The sequence below is a fragment of the Rhea americana genome, unplaced genomic scaffold (assembly GCF_003343005.1).
Source record: "Rhea americana isolate MKP2758 unplaced genomic scaffold, rheAme1 scaffold_6, whole genome shotgun sequence".
In the NCBI taxonomy this organism is placed as follows: domain Eukaryota; kingdom Metazoa; phylum Chordata; class Aves; order Rheiformes; family Rheidae; genus Rhea; species Rhea americana.
Genome location: NW_028186756.1, coordinates 6,354,980 through 6,368,999, shown reverse-complemented (window position 1 = coordinate 6,368,999; position 14,020 = coordinate 6,354,980). Strand labels below are relative to the sequence as shown.

Below are 14,020 nucleotides of genomic sequence, written 5' to 3'. Positions count from 1 at the left end.
TTAAAATATTTTTTACCACAGGAAACAAGAAATTGCTTCTAATCTCTAACATATTTTGAATAATATGTTCAGTAAGATAATTCCACACACTTCTCCTCTTGTAGCTATTTTTTTACACTTTCTAAAGATAATGCGTATAAAATTGTCTTTCTTGTTATTATTACTATAGCCTCTGGTTCAGAAGCCAAACTCTGTCTATTGAAAATAAATACTTAATTTTATATTTCTTACTCCTAAAAGTCTAATGGGACTTGTTACTTGTTAATAATTACTTGTTAATGACAGATTTTCACACCATGATAGGAAAACCAGTGTTTTGGCATTATGGTGAATCTGAAACTATGGTATAATAAGGATAAAAGGGAACTCATGTAAGCTGTTTTATGGTACTGGCCAAAAGGAAAGTAAATTTAACCATCAGTTTTTCAGCTGACATAAAGACAGCTTTTCTTTTTGTACAAGAATAGCTGGTCAAACCACCATTTTCAGGAGATGGTACACAACTGTAACTAAGAATACAAATCTCCCAGAAAACTATCTGATAGTCTTCTATGTAACAACTGGACAGTTAAAAAGTATCTATTATTTTTTCATTAAGACTGTCATCTGATATATGCTCATTTTACAAGAGATCGGGAGTAATGATTAGGAACCAAAACTCCATGTTTTGACAGACATCGCTGTATTTACTCAGCCTGGATAAAATCCTAATGGAGATTAATTTGACTTAGACTAATTAGGAGTAACATTTTTAGTGATCTCAGATTTTTATTAACATACTTCTCACTAGCTATTGAAGAACACTATACTGACTTCCTTCTATATGCATAGATACAGATCCTTAAAAGTAGGCTAAATTCTATTCTCTGATAGGTAGTGTTTATTTTCCTACTTGTTTTCTCTGAGTCTTTCTTATTTCCATTGAAATCGTTATGAAATTTGCTTTCATTTCTGTGGAAAACAGGTTGGTCTCTTAAGTCTTTAATCACTGAAAGCCATGAAGGGCTTGCATAGCGTATGCTTCAGTCTCTATGAAGGCTGAGAAATATCTTTTAGTGGTGGACAGACCAGGAAGGATGCTACTCCCTTCACTGTTCACTTAGTTTAGACTGAAAACAGACTTAAAAGGAGATACCTCAGTTGTAGTTCCTTATTAGTCTTCCTAATGCCCTAAATAATTTTCATTTGAACAAGTCAACACATCAGCAATAGCCAATTATCCAAGTACTGCAGAGATTTAATAAGCTATTTCATGCACAGAGTATCATTGGTCCTACTCTGCTCCTGGTCAGGTAACAAACTGCCATAGACTTTAATAGGTATAACTGTGACTTGATATTCATCTTATTGGAGTGCCTGATTAAGATTGCTGGCCTATCATCATAGTCCCCAGAGACAAAGGAGAAAAATGCTATGCCACTCTGTTTACCAACACCTTTCCTGCTATATGTTCAGGATCACATTCACTGAGTCTTCCATCTATCCTCCTCCACTATCTTGTAGGGCAGAGCAAAGGGGAGAAAATACGCCTTTAGGCCTTTATTCCTTTCAGTTTATATCTTGGCTGTTTCAGTTCACACTTCACCATTAACATACTTTTAAAACTGTTTGTTCACCAGTACCAATTTTCTTCATAGCCAAGATCATATTTTGGCCTGCTTCTATGGTAACTCCTTGGCATTTCATGCTGCTCTCAATTGTACCAAATCCAGAGTAGGACTTCTTTAATTGTTCTTCCCTTATCATTTTAATAACACAGTCATCCTCCCCAACACTTTAGCCCATAGGCTTAATTTACTTGTCCAGTCAATAGTGAAATAGGGGAGAAATCATCTTACCAGCAATCTGGTTTCATATCCTCTCCTTAGTTAACCGTTGTCCTGCTGTTCTTCCTCTGGCTGTGAAAAATACAAAATGGGTTTAGGCAAAATAGACCTAAAAGTATTGACTGACCTTTTTCCTCTATCAGTGATATAATGAAAGCCATTAACAGCCTTTACAGCTAACTACAAAAACATTTCAGTTTATATGAATTGGTAGACAATTTGTGTTTATACTATTTGGAAGCTGCCATACATGGAATTGCCAGACTGCTACATTAAGACAAATTCCTTCTGGGTTTAAGATGCCTATCATCATAATGTCATATAAGAACAATTGGTCTCTTGTGATTCTGGTTGTCTCTTCCTGGTAAATGTTAGGCAATACTTTCAAAGACATTTTCCTACTATTCTGAGATGCTTGTTTTCAGCTGTTGATTACTTCTATCTTCTGTTACTTCGTTCCTCCATGTTCATCAGCTACCTTTCATCAATACCTGACATCTATTTAAAGCCTATGTGATACAACTTATGTTCCTACTTTACAAACTTTCTGTGGTATAGTTTCCAAGTCAGAGATGTGTTTCAAAGAATCTGCAGCAGGTGAACTTTGGCAAGGCACTAAAAATAAATAGAGGACAGATATTGTCCTCTGAACTTTCTTAATCACAGATGTGGCCTTTTAATACCTAATGAAAACTGGCCACAACAGCATTACTTCTTATTCCATCAAAATGGCACGAATATATGAACATGACTGAAATGTAGAATTACTGCACCAATACAGAATCATAGCAYAATTAAGGTTGGAAGAGACCTCTGGAAATCATATGGTACAACCCCCTGCTCATACTGCTATGATTACATCCAGGTGATCAAAGTGGTAGAAAACAGTTTGGAGTCTTTCTGTGTAGCACAGCACTCTGTTTACATGAATCTTACTCAGGGTCTCAATTTTGTTTTGTTTTTAGGTTTGTGATAGAGGCTGAAAAGATGGCTTGTAATTCCTAGTGATGACCTTCCTCATGTCAGCAACCAGAGCTGGCATTTCACAGGCAGACTAGGCAATACCAAATAGTTTACGCTGTCAGGAGATAAAGAGCAATCTGCAACGGATGCAGAGCCAGAAAGTCTCTGCAAAAATATGCACATCTTTCATTCCCTTAAATCTGTAAGTTTCCTTCCATGCTTTAAATATTTCTCCCACCAGTTCCCAGATTCAGCAATGTCTGTTGTTACTGGAGATTTAGAGAGCACTCATAAAATAAATTTACACTTTTTTTTCCCATCTCTTCTGAAAAAATGTTACAAGTACAAAAGGAAAAATGATGCATTGAGTGAATTATACGTCTTTAAAATGCAAATTAGTAATCATGTCTGACATCAAAACACTGGAGTTCTGCCAAATCTTTTATAAAGGTGTGCCTTGCTAATCTAACTTACTATCAGACTAGATGTTTTGACAATGATTTTAATAAAAGCAGATGATGTTGTATAAAGTAAGAGACAAATGAGTTCTGCTATAACAAAGCAATCCCAACCTTAAAGTCCACAAAGTCATCTGTTTAATCTCATGCTCCTTTCTGGGGGAGGGGAAGATATAATTTCTCATTACATAAATACAAGCATCTTCTGTGTTTAAAGAACAGCTTTGTTCTTTACATTTGAATGTTTGACACTATTTTAGATACAATTTTTTTATTTTAATAAACAGTTATTGTCAGAACAAGTTTTTTTTTTAATTTTTTTAATGTAAGAACCAAATAAAAAGAAGAGGCATCAAATACACAAGGAAATAGTGTGTGATTTTTTTTGAATTCCCTTCAGGTACGCTACTATCATTCATGAAGAAAATTGTCCTGATGGAATTGATTTCGGTCCAGCAATGCTTCCTCTTGCCCTCTCGTTAGTATTTTCTATAGTGTCAGAAGGAAGACCAGTCAATGGAGTCAAATACTTCATTCATATTTACACATACAAGAATTTGGCTTCCTGCTAACACTACAATGCATCTGGATGACAGCAAGATCTCTGTTAGTCTTTCAGGTACTTTGTTGTTGGATAAGCATGATTAATACTGGATAATATCAGTCTAAGCTCAAAGATACGTCATTAATATTTTAATATTCAGATTAAGAGACTTGAGGAAAATGTTTTCTATCATACTTCAGTAAAACTTGTTTATACTGATTTTAATACCAAAGTGTTGCTTGTGTTGAACACAGACCTACAGCTTTGCTGAACGTTTTGTTGAATGAGCTGCAGTGATTGTATAACTTGATATAGACGTAATATTTAGGATAATTAATTACTATGTAGCCTTATTATCATTATAAGTAGAATACTGCCTTCTTTTATAATATCAAATATGCCTTACTTTCTGTGGAATTCTAGTTGGTCAAACCATTATGATGAATATCATAAAGTATTTGCGTCTAAAGCTGTCTAAAGCTATAACCAAAATTTTTGTTTTGTAAAAATGCTTTATTTTACTTACCATAAAGAGTAAGTTCAAATGTTTTGATCAGTTTCCACTTCTTTATACCTTTTTTTTTTTCCTGAGATCAGATTAGAGGGGATGTTCCTTTAGCAGTCTCCCATTTAATATCATGTGTCAGTTGGTTTTGTTAAAAATCCCATTTGATACAGTTTAGAAACTCATTATTGAAGTGGAGCTTTTTAGAGTAAGGAGTACAGCACCAAAGTCCTTCTTGTAGAGTAAGAACATTTGGTTGAATTTTCATAATATTCTAAGAGGGCACAACCTCACTCTCCACTTTCAATACATATGATTTTCTTTGAAAGTCTATGAAAAAGAACTCTGAGCTGGAAGGGACAGGACCATTAAAGTGGAATAACTATAGTTTAGTTCAAGAGTTCATATGGTAACTTAAGGATTCAGTGCGTGTACTACATATGTGTTTCAAAGTCTTCTCTTGAGTGGATGAAAGTAATGAAGAGCAATCTAACTAATGGTTTACAGGACAGTTTTCAAAACTGAAATGTTTTTAGTAATAATAATACTTTATAAATGTTTAAATATACTATCAATAAAAAGACTGTTAACAGAAAACATTATATGTTCTTAGAACTTAATTTGGTTCCATTACGGCTCCTGAATTTACGTGAAATATTGTCAGTCCTAACCTAGTCTCTAGACACTACTTTTGCCACTTGGATCATCTCTCTTTCTACATTACAGTGAAATGTATCAGCTACCTTGAAACATAATTAAATATATGTGACACATCAGTAGTCTCAAGGTAAATTTGTAATATCTCATTTTCCATATTACAGTTCACTTTACTACTGTAATATAGTACGTTCACAAAAAGATAAATTGTCTTTGGGGGTCCTCTTGTGGTAAGATTTAACTATTGCACTTAAAATCCTTGTGGATTTCAGGAAAACTTGGCATAGATCCCAGGTATAAAGATATAAGCAAATAAATGATACTGGTTTTGAAACTAACAAAGAATAAAATTTAGCTATTGAGATAAAACGTTAACTATTGCTAAAAAAATAAAACAGAAAGCAGGACTAAAAGACCATGATTACAGTTTGATGGCTTTTTTTTCACTTTTTTCACACACTATTTACCTCCTACCACAGTACAAGATTAGAACATTGTTTTATGTAACAATTTAGTGGAAAAATACAAAACTTTCAGGTTATATGTGCTTGTAAGGGGGAGCTAAATGTTACAGTATCAGGATTATGACATTTGCTACAGTACTTCCATTGCACTCACCACCATAATCAATACAAATAATGTTAAGGTCATATAAACATATTACCATATACAGCCTTTGAAATATAGACCTATTGCAAATTGACATCACTGGGAGTTCTACTATGGATTAGGAAGAGTCATGTGCTTTATCCAGATTAATCTTTGTCAAAACTGCAGAGTGTTCAAGAACATCAACAATGACTCTTCATAGATCTCTGTACTAGTTTCAGTATTGAAGCAGCCTGCTTTTATGCACAACAGAATGAATGCCTTGCTAAAATCAGTACCTTTGCTCAATCAGTTTACCATAGGACACTTTATTCCAAGAGCAATACTTTTATTTATTTATAAACATCTGCTATTCTAAGTGCATTTATGGAAGTGAAATATTTGTATCATGAATTTCAAGCCTATGTGATCTAAACGTAACTCCAGTAAAGCTCCACTTCCCCCCCCCCCCAACAGTTCTGGAAAATTTTTTTTCTGTTGCTTGATTTGAGTTTGCAGAAAGTTATTTGGTGGGAAAGGGAGAAACAAAGTATTTGGGTTTCTCTTGGTCTCTTCACATAGCACATCATATTTTTTGAAGCTTTTGTAGTAAGTCTTTCACTTACAATAGGATTGTGGATGTTTTTGCCACCAATAATCTACAACTGATCATGAGGAAAGCACTGCTTTTGTGTACCCTTCTTGACTTAATTATATCAGAGCTATTTTTGATTATTTGGGGGGAACAAGAATTGATTATCCAGGATATCCCTATCTGTCCTCTGTTCTCACATTGTTGAAATTAAAACAGAGTTTTATTTCCAGACATGTTTGTACAAGCAAAGAGCTAAAAAGCACAGAAGTCCCTTTCTTCTAGCCTAATGGTCGCACTTTTACTTTGAAAGTAGAGCAATAATTTTCTAGTTCCTGCATATTTAAATATGTTAAAAATGGGAAGCCTAAATATTCTATAGTACAGCAGTAAGAAAGACGCTGCTTTAGGAAACAGGAGACCTTGTTTTCACTCCTTGTTTAAATTAAGCAGAGAACAGACTTTAACAGTCTCCAGCATTCTCTATCAAGATTGTGAACATTAGTAGAGTAAATAGGCACAAACATTTTCCTTGATTCTGTGAATGGAGCCCCAAATCTTTCTGGGCACCTAGTTGGAAAAATCAAAAAAAAAAAATCACTCTGATGAAAATGGTGTTTCTGTTTAATATCCAGTGAATTTAATCTATCTTCACAAATAAACTATTCTATCAAACAAAATATTCACCTAAAATTAGTAACACAAAACAATCAAAATGAAACCCATCAGAATATTCCAATTATTTCAATTCTTATACAAAGAAACATTCTGCAATGTTATGAAAAGTAAAATCAGCAAACCCCACTAACTTTCAACTGCAGTGAAATCAATTGCAGTGATTCTAAAAACCTGCAAGAAGAGATATGAATGTAATGAAGACGTTTCCATATATTCATTCTTCAAAATAAAATCATGCTGCAGGATGTGATTAGAATGAGCTGTAATATATCTTTCATTGTAAAATGAAAGTACGAAAGTTCATTGTAAAAGTCAATTTTTTTTCCTGTAAAATTTTCCCCTTTTTTCTTTGAAAACAGCTGAAAAATTAGTATCTTGTAATAAGAACTGTAAGTTGTTTGTTGAGAAATGAGGTGCTCCAACATTTCAATTTTACAGGAAAAGGTAAATGGCATGATCAGAAGTTGGTTACTGTAATAACTTTCTCTTTAATTGCTTTAATTACCTGGAATGGTTCAGGGTCAATGAGTAAGAACATTTACATGAATTTTAATCTAGGGTTAATGGGTACTAAAGAAGTACTGCATTCTGTATTATAGAATTAAATGTGTATTCTACATTTAAATTCCCATCTATTGTACAAATAACTATGTACAAGACTGAATAGAAATTTTGGCTGTATAAGTTCAGGAGTTCCATCTTTGACACTGTTGCTGATGAATACTGCTGCTTAACAAATGTACAGAGGCTAGCAAAAAACTTCAGAAAGACTTGTAACGTGGAATCTGTCTAACTAAATGTATATGTCTAGATATAGGCATCTTCATCTGAATTGTTCATGTCACTCCCAGGATCGTCAAACGAATCTCAGCCATTTTGACTCCAGAACTTCTAGATATAATTCTTAATTCTACAAACCAAAGTCATCCTTGGTGCGTTAACTTTTAATGCACTGATCCCCTCTTTTCTAAATGGCAACATTAATGCCTAAATCATGGGAATCAGGGATTCATTAAAGTTTGTAATGTTTCTAAAGATACAAATTATTATGTAAGTGCTGCATGTTCTTACTACAGCTCAACCTTACTGAAATGAGGACTAGCATACAGATAAGCATACACCATCCAAAAATGTCTATCCATCACATGTTGTAGATGAGCATCCATACATTTATGGTCATGAATGCTGTCCCACACCATGAAAAGAGTACAATATTTCTCTTGTATTATGTTACAATCAGTTTTACATGGAGTAAACTCCATGTTTACTAGTAATTTTTTCTGCATTCATTCAGTTTCAAGATCTGCATAATGCAGGGATTTTTTCACTTTTATTTCAAATACTCTGGTTATGCTTAATAAAAAATACTATATAAATATAAAAGCTGAAGATTTTACATTTGCAGTTTTAGATATGAATGGGTCACCTATTAAGATGAACTGTTTATAGCCCCAATACACTTCTGCAGAAGACATAATATGTGGGCTTAACATACTAATAAATAAATTTGTAGAATTACAAGACGAATGGATATAATCTCATGAATAGGAGATGAAATCAAATTATTAAACAGAAAAACTCTATACTTCACCACAAAACTCTATATTCACCATTAATTTAAGACAAAAAAGAACAAGAAAATATTACTGACAGTTGTTAACCAACAACGGGAGATATAGAAATTGTTCTGTAAGAATACAGAAATTACTGTAAGTTTTAAATAAGACCCATTATTCTAACAGAAAAGATAATACTGAGCAAATCAGATCACCCACCTAGACAATCACTTCACATGCAAACTGAATTGCATGACAGTTGTTTTTTGAATGACAGAACTGAGCTAGAACTTGATAGTTTATATGTAGCATTTTCAAAATATGTATTTTTACAAGGTTGTATTTTTATAAATTATTGAATACCCTTCTGAAGCTTAGATTTTAATATTTACTTCTTAGACTGAAACTATTCTATCAAATCAAATATTCACCTAAAATTAATAACACAACTATGAATCTTTTGAGTTGCAGGTGCAAAGTAGGCTTAAGTCCCTCAGCTGTCCTTATGTATTCAGGTCTAGAAGATACTGTAGAAACTGAAAACCACTACTGGAAAGATGTATCTAATCTATAGCAGAATCTGTGACAAAATGAACCTTGGATTCGTATCTATTCCTAATTTACTACATGAATGACTAATTAAATTTGTATAAGGAAGAGGTAGAATAATGACTGATAAAGAAAGAAACGTGTAAGGAAGGATTTTTCATTCAATTTGTTAATTTTCACAACATTTATTTTTGTCTTTTTGTAATGATTATGCTTTGATTAGTTATCCATGTGAACACTACCTTTTACAGGATTTTGTCAGGACTTTCCAGATAAAGTTCACTTTATGTATGAAGAACTGAATGAACTCAGCATAATCTGATTCCTTGTACACGTACGGTAACACGTGCAAATCTTCTCTGTTTTAGTTCAGCTTCTCTTTAAAACTTCTGTGAATACCTGCTGTTCTACATCATCATTTGGATATGTCATTTCTGAATATTAGTTTAGTTAAGGGTAGGCTAATAAAGCTGCAATACTTTGGTAACACTCAACCTTCAACTATTACTGATTAATCATAAAGCAACCAGGTCTAAGAAGGTTTTATATCTCTATTGATTGTAACTGCTTCTTCCAATTGCTGACCTAGTTACTGTAACATTACTGTAGCATTAGACTACTGAGAGGGCACTTTACTGGGACTGTATTTTAAACCAACAGCCTTTGAAACCTGTAGCTACAGCTATAAACTGAGTGGGCAACAGTCTGAACCATTTGGTCTAACTGAAATAACTCACAATCCTATATATCTCAAGTGTAAGCAAATTATTTTTTCCTAGTGTCAAATACAGTTTCAGAAATATGACACATATCTTACGACTATCTGTCTTAGATGGTAATACAGAAATGAAATGAAGGTGAAGTCTGAGTATCACCTGTACCACATTTTGTAGGGGGAAAAGAGTCATCCAGGACAGGCTCTTGTTTGAAGCGATGCACAAGGAAAACAAGCAGAAAAAGAATTTGAAAAGTTAAATTAAAAGCTCTGTGAACCTCAGGAGGACTACGTTGTAGCCCAAAATGAGGATGTAAATAAGAATTGTATAGAACTCTATTAAGAGACTTCGCTAGTTACCAGATGATCATTTTTAAAATAGTGTTTCATGAGTTAAGACTTATTTGGAATCCTTCACCAAGTCTTAAGATATATAGCACTGGCTGGAAAAAATACTCAGTCATTCCTGTCATTCTTACCCCTTGATCTATACAAAGGGTTTTTCACGTATCTAGAGCAATCCCTTGATGCTTGAAAAGCCTTTGATTGTTGGTGTTGTTCTGAAAGGCCAGTGATGATGACTAGATTTTAAATGCTTAACTCTTCAATGTATTTAAGCAAAGCTAGCATTTCATGGTAAAGAAAAACAGACAAAAAGGAATGGTTCACTTAAGGTAATAAATCCTAGGAAAACAGCATTAGCTAAACCAGGAYTGATGAGCAAGGATGTGAATGACAATCACTGTTGACTATAGGACTGTAGTATGCTCTGAGAAGAGTCATTCACCTTAGTTTTCTGCACTTCAACTTTCCTAAAGGAGGAAAGATTTTTCTTACATTTTCTACAAATATTTAAGAAAGCCCTCAAGTGAAAGCATTAGTGAATAAAAGTCCTTAGATTTTTATTCATTTTTAATAGATTTTCTTGAATTATTCTGATAATGAAAACAGGTATTCCAAATGCAGTATACCTGAAATACCTTCCAGCTAGCAGATTGCCCTGCAAACACAAAGTATTTTAGATTTGAGAAGGAAATAAAAGCACTGAGCATCTGTAGGACCAAAGCCAAGACTAGAAACAGGAGACTTGAAATTCTTGGGGACTATGAGAGAATTCTGGAAACTAAAAAGGCATTTTAAATGAATTATAATTCCATGGCCACTGTGTAGAGTAAATGAACACCAGTATTACATACAAGAAACAAAGTCTAACATTTGAATGAAATAATATTTTTCTTTTAAGATTAAAATACTTTTACTGAGATCTATTTTTACAGCGTTACTGTTTTTGAAATAGCCGTATTTAAAAGGATCTGGTTCACATTACGTCTACATAAAAACAAACTGAATTTGTGAACATCACATTTCAGAAGGTCTATTTATTTAGAGAGAGTTCAAAATAAAACTGTGAAAACAGTAAGTAATTTGGAAAATAAAGAGGAAAGGTTAACAGTCAATCAGCAGAAAAAAATAAAGAAATCTCTGAAAATTTGTAAATTTGTCTCATTAAGTAGGAAAGGATTAAAACATACCCCTAGTCAGGCTAGGGTAAAAAAAAATGAATTTAAGCAATGGAAGGAAAATAGGAAAATATACATTAAGCATTAGGGAAGATTATACAGTACAGCAGTTTTTAGCTTAGGGAAAGCAGTAAAACCATCACCGGAGGTCAGAGCTAAATTAGACATCCTTCCATTCTGTCTGCTTAGAAGTAAATTGCCTGTATGGCAGCAACCTAATTTATTAAAAAGAGAATAATTATGACCAGTAAAGAATGCCAAAAAACTTCCGACAACTTTGTTTTGGTGTTGGGCACTATCTCTCTAGGCTGATCGTTGGATTACTTTGACCTGAACCATTTATATATGACATCTCGAGGGACATATACTTTTCTCATACTTTAGAATGCATCTATTTTTGATATTTGTGAAGAAAAATATGAGAAACAAGTGTAACCAAAACAGACCAATTCTACAGAAAGATCTAGAAGGAAAGTGAAGTAGATGTGTGTTTTCTCCTATAATCATAGTAAGCAGTACAGGATACTTGAAGAAAATAACAGCATTATAGATGTCACTCATAACAAAAAATAGGAATATTTTGGGGAATAATGATATTTACACAGGAAAGAAATAATTAAGTAATCAAGCAAAACAGATATACTACAAAGGCATGAGAGATTAAGGCAACAATCAACAGCACCAATTTGACTTAAGTGGAGTTTTATGGGAAGAACAATCTTCAGCTTCTGTAATTATAATTAATATGAATTTTTACAAATCTTATTTAATCTAAAACTTCAGCAAACTATGAGATGGTTACTTAATTTAAGTATTTCTTTAATCCTTTACTGTGGATTTTGTTGGTGGAGGGGAGGCAGTGAGGCACAGGAACAAAGTTACCTCTCTTATTACCTGACTTACTTCAGGGTCCTTACAGTAATTCTTAAGTGAAATCTTCCTTTGTTGCTGTCACTTGTTTCCATACAGATTATCATAGATGAGAATCATCATTCTTTCAATTTCTGATGTGATCTGATTTGTTGTTCAGCTTAGAGGAGTTACCATTCTCCAAAATAACCTTATTAAAACAAAGCACTCATGGTTAGCAAAAGTACTCCTAACATAAACAAGTCAAGGAGGAGAGGTCTATCCTACTTCAATTTCTTTACGATGGAGACTCCACAAGATCTAATCTCTCAGGTTCTTCAGTTTATACAGAAATCTTGTGTCATTGCTCTCTCTTTTTAGACTTTTCCTTTTTCAATTCTCCCGGACACTGCCAATAGCAAGCAAGTCCATCCTGGGACAGCCTGTTTAATGAGCACAGCAGGTTGTCAAGCTAAGTCATTAGATTGAATTGATCCTTCATTGTCCTCAAGAATTTGCTGAAAAAGAGTAACCAAATCTGCTGAGAAGAGACTCCAACTCCTCCCCTTCAGGAGACATTGCCTAGCACACTATGGAATTTACTTCAATACCACATGTGCATACAACAAACCTCGCAATAAGCAAGTGAGCACATACTATAAAAAAATTACACAATTCTAAATCCCTCATGCTAAAAAAGTAATTGTCTTGTTATTTACAAGAAATACTGTATACCCTTTTATAATTTAAGTGTAAGAGCACAACAGAGCTTGTAATACTGAGAAATCCAAATCTGCAAGGTTAAAAACTAAAAACCAATAGGAGGCACAAAATCATAGGCTTACTGATTTTTCAAGAGTTTTGAAAATTCATCGAGGGTGCAGGATTTTGTCCCTTACATAAGGAGAGCATCACACATTTTTTTTCGAAGAAATTACAGCTATAATATACTGCAATAATGATTTTTGGTGGGGCTGGACAACAGAACCATTTTTGCTGTTCTTGCTATTTGCAATTCATACAAAAAAAATAGAATTGTTAATGTTTGTGCAGGTCTAATTAAAGATTGAACAAGTAGCCTTAGTTCCAATGTACTTCCAAACACAAATACCACATCACAGTTACACTGGTTAAGTTTGTTCAGCTACCAAGTTCTACAGTGAATAATCATTAAATTTTGCTGCCAGAGAACATTTAAAGAAGGATGAAATGTTGTAGGTTTTTACCTATAAATAAAATAATACCCCCTATAACAAACTTGGTTTTTTTGCAAACTCAGTTTGTTGAATAAAAGCTTAACCCTCCCAGGGAGGTCAAGTGAATAGCACAGAAGCTTTCCAGGCCTACTATTGTTTTGCAGTACACCTTTGAGGCATATAGGTCTTCAGCAAACCCACAACACTCAAGACCACTTGGGAAGCATAAGATTCATATTGAAACAAGTGCCACAAAGCTTCAGGTTTTAGTCTTTAGCATGTAATGATGAGCATAGCACCAGGAGCATCACAACAGAGACTACCTGTGACAAGTGCACAAGTGACCCTACAGGTTTGCCTTCCTCTCCCTGCCTTGGCCGCCATCTTCAGCAAAGCACCCAGGGCACTCGAGCCCTGGCCCCGCAGGCCTCCTCCTCCTCCCCCTCCCCCAACCCATCCCAGCCGCCCCAATGCCCTCAGCCCCATCTTCACTCCCTCTCTACAGGCCCTTACAACAGCATCGCTCCCGAGAGCCACTATTCAGCCCCGCTTCCTTCTTTCATGAGGCCCCATCCCTCCCCGCAGCGCGGATATGCACGTGTTCCCGCCTCTCCGCTCCCCAGCCGCGGGCCGCTTCCAACCAACGGCGCTGCCCCCCCGCCCCTAGTCACAACGGCCTCGCAAAGCGCGTCGCACTCCCCCCCCCCGCTTCTGATTGGCTGGGGCCAGGGCGCAGTGTCATTGGCTGGCCGGGCAGTCGCTCAGGCGCGCGAGGGCGAGGGGAGGCGGGACGTGCCTCGCAACTGCCGGGTTAGGTCGCCGCT

General features: G+C 34.9%; 1 long non-coding RNA gene across 3 annotated transcripts in view; it reads right to left on the bottom strand.

Moving 5' to 3' along the window:
• The window catches only part of LOC146587393 (uncharacterized), a 38,335-nt gene extending 24,560 nt beyond the window's left edge, over positions 1–13,775 (bottom strand). Inside the window, exons 1-4 of one of the 3 annotated variants that reach the window (XR_014897640.1) lie at positions 13,710–13,775; positions 12,051–12,211; positions 4,318–4,527; positions 1,839–1,898 (exon numbers count right to left, since the gene is read on the bottom strand). This is a non-coding gene — a long non-coding RNA (uncharacterized LOC146587393). Of the gene's footprint in view, positions 1–1,838; positions 1,899–4,317; positions 4,528–12,045; positions 12,212–13,519; positions 13,605–13,709 lie in introns of those variants that run through there. The other 2 variants (XR_014897642.1, XR_014897641.1) reach the window with 2 other exon arrangements.
• Between the last annotated feature and the right edge of the window lie 245 nt (positions 13,776–14,020).